Source organism: Pimephales promelas, chromosome 20 (assembly GCF_988280905.1).
Source record: "Pimephales promelas chromosome 20, fPimPro1.hap1.1, whole genome shotgun sequence".
Taxonomy (NCBI): Eukaryota; Metazoa; Chordata; class Actinopteri; order Cypriniformes; family Leuciscidae; genus Pimephales; species Pimephales promelas.
In genome coordinates, this window is record NC_142788.1 from 4,368,579 (window position 1) to 4,371,043 (window position 2,465).

The 2,465-nt window shown below is 35.5% G+C and overlaps 1 long non-coding RNA gene across 1 annotated transcript; it reads right to left on the minus strand.

Moving 5' to 3' along the window:
- Positions 1–772: 772 nt before the first annotated feature.
- On the minus strand, positions 773–1,923 carry LOC120492999 (uncharacterized). The gene is made up of 2 exons (XR_005625649.2): positions 1,467–1,923; positions 773–935 (listed from the first exon to the last, which is right to left on the minus strand). It is a non-coding gene; the product is annotated as an uncharacterized LOC120492999 (long non-coding RNA).
- Positions 1,924–2,465: the final 542 nt, after the last annotated feature.

Sequence of the window (2,465 nt, forward strand, 5' to 3'; positions counted from 1 at the left end):
AAGTTTTCCTCTTTTTCTTCATGAATTTACCTCGTTTCATCCCTCAGATATAACAACAACTTTTTTTATGTATTATGAAGAACTATAATGAAGATATTTAGCCTTTTTTATTGTTCTTATTTCCTGTGTATAAATATAATTTTATGTCATATTATGATGTACACAAACCAATGATCTTTATATTTTCTGTTTTGTCACTATGATTGTTACATAAACTATAGTATCTTTCCATGATCTTGCATATTAATAAGTTTAAATTATATGAGCGACAGGTGCTCTAACACTTCATAACATCAGTAACTTGACAGCACAACCTAGAACAGCGCTTGTAATGTCTGCACAAAGGAGACGGGCAGCTGCTTGAAGATCTCTTTTGGAGAAAACTGTTGATTTTATACTCCAAAAATGTAAGTATCACTGCTTAAAAATTAATATTACCTCAGAATGAATTTCATTGTTAGCCCACCCCAAAACTTAAACAAAATAATAATATTAAATGCTGACCAATACTTATATAACTTTTTATATACTAAAAATATAATTTAATAAAACAAGCAAAATGTCATTTGTTTTGTAATATGACAGTAATGCATGAATTCATTTATATTGCTAAATGCAGTGAAACATCTCAATTGTCAGTCAATCGATGAATTAATGCATAAATTAATTACATTTTATATACTGACAACAATAAGAAACATGAATAAATGAGTAAAAGAACAAATAAAAGTAAATAAAAGTAACCATCACAATAAACAAATGCATATACAAGTCAACACATGAAACAGCTTTATTCAAACTACAAGCATGTATTTACAGGCACTGAACCCCAAACCCTACTGCCGACTCAACACAGCGGTTCCCATTCTTTGATGACAGCATTCAGCATCATGAGCCTCTCTCCACTGGATAAACACACGCGTGTTCTCCTGTCCCTGTAACATACAGACAAGATTCACATTACGAGCTCAACACTGCATTTACATGTTGAGGTTGATGTGTTAACTCACTTTTAATCCAACTTAAATGTTCCTCAATATATCAACACCAATAAGGGACAAATTAAATATATATCATGTTTAGTTACTTTATATATGTTTTTATTCACAGCACATAATTTGTCTAATGTAAGCAGTGTTGACAACAGTGAATTATCCTACATAATAGCACACACATGTATTTTTCATGTTGGGATGTGCTCACCTGCAATACTTATACAATATTTTCCTTCCTGATGTAAATAGACATTTTAAATAAGCGTTTTTAAGATGTATGGTTATGTAAATACACGTTGGAAACGTAACTTTACGGTTACTGGAGCTCCCCTGTTATCAATACATAATAAAACATGTGTTTACAGCAAAATCACAACTATACTATACTGTCTAACTCCTTTAGACGTTCAACAGTTAAAACGTTTACTCTATAGTAGTTTAACACATACGATTTAAACCGTATTTACTCACATTTGAAAACCCCCGCGTCGCTTATCTCCGCGATGTTGATATTGACGTATCCTCTCTTCTTCTTCTTCTTCTTCTTCTGTGATTTTTATTGGCAGTTTGCAAGCTATGTGCATTGACGTATCCTCTCGCGTGGCCTCCTGGGATAGATGAGTATCATGAGTAGCCGTGGAAAAGCACTCAAAAATCTGGGCGGAAGCAGTAAGCCATCCGGGAACTTCTCGCCTACTCTTTTTATGAAAACTGATGTTTGGAACGTACTGCTTCCTTCACGTACTGTTTTCGCCTACTATATAGTAGGAAAGTAGGCATATTGGAACGCACTTAAGTCCGAATCTCGCGACAATTGCTACGTCACCCAGGTAATTCTCGCCTACTCTTTTGGATTCATTCATACTTTTTTGCTCGCCTACTCTTTTTCCCATACTAAATAGTAGGGAAGTATGCGGTTTGGAACGCAGCCTAGACCTCACCTGGGGGTTCTAAGCATGCGTCAAAACCGCCGCCATCTTGGAACAGGGGTCTTGTCATAGGAAGTAGCTAGGTAACGCTGCCTTTACTTCGAATTCATTGATGGTGGCGGACTTTTGTGCAGCATATGAAGTTCACGGATGAAATCTGAACTAGGAAGAATGTTTAAAAAAAAATTTTCTTTCTTTCTGGAATCAATGATAAATACATGTCTGACCGTTGGAACAAACAAAAAACAAAAAAACAAGAAAAATCGCATTCATGATGATTTATGGTGATTTTATACCTGTGTCTACTACATTGACGCTGATGCATTAAAGTGGAGGGGCTCCCCTGTTTCAAGATGGCGGCTCTATTGACACATTCGTTCCAATGAACTGCCGTATCCAAGGTGAGGTCTAGTGTATATGTCTATGAATCACTGTTAAATCAAATCAAATAATTTGACGCATATATACAGAGCCCAAAAGGGAAATGGCAACACAACAGTAACATCAAACCTGATTGGTTCTTGCGTGTCACGTGACATTA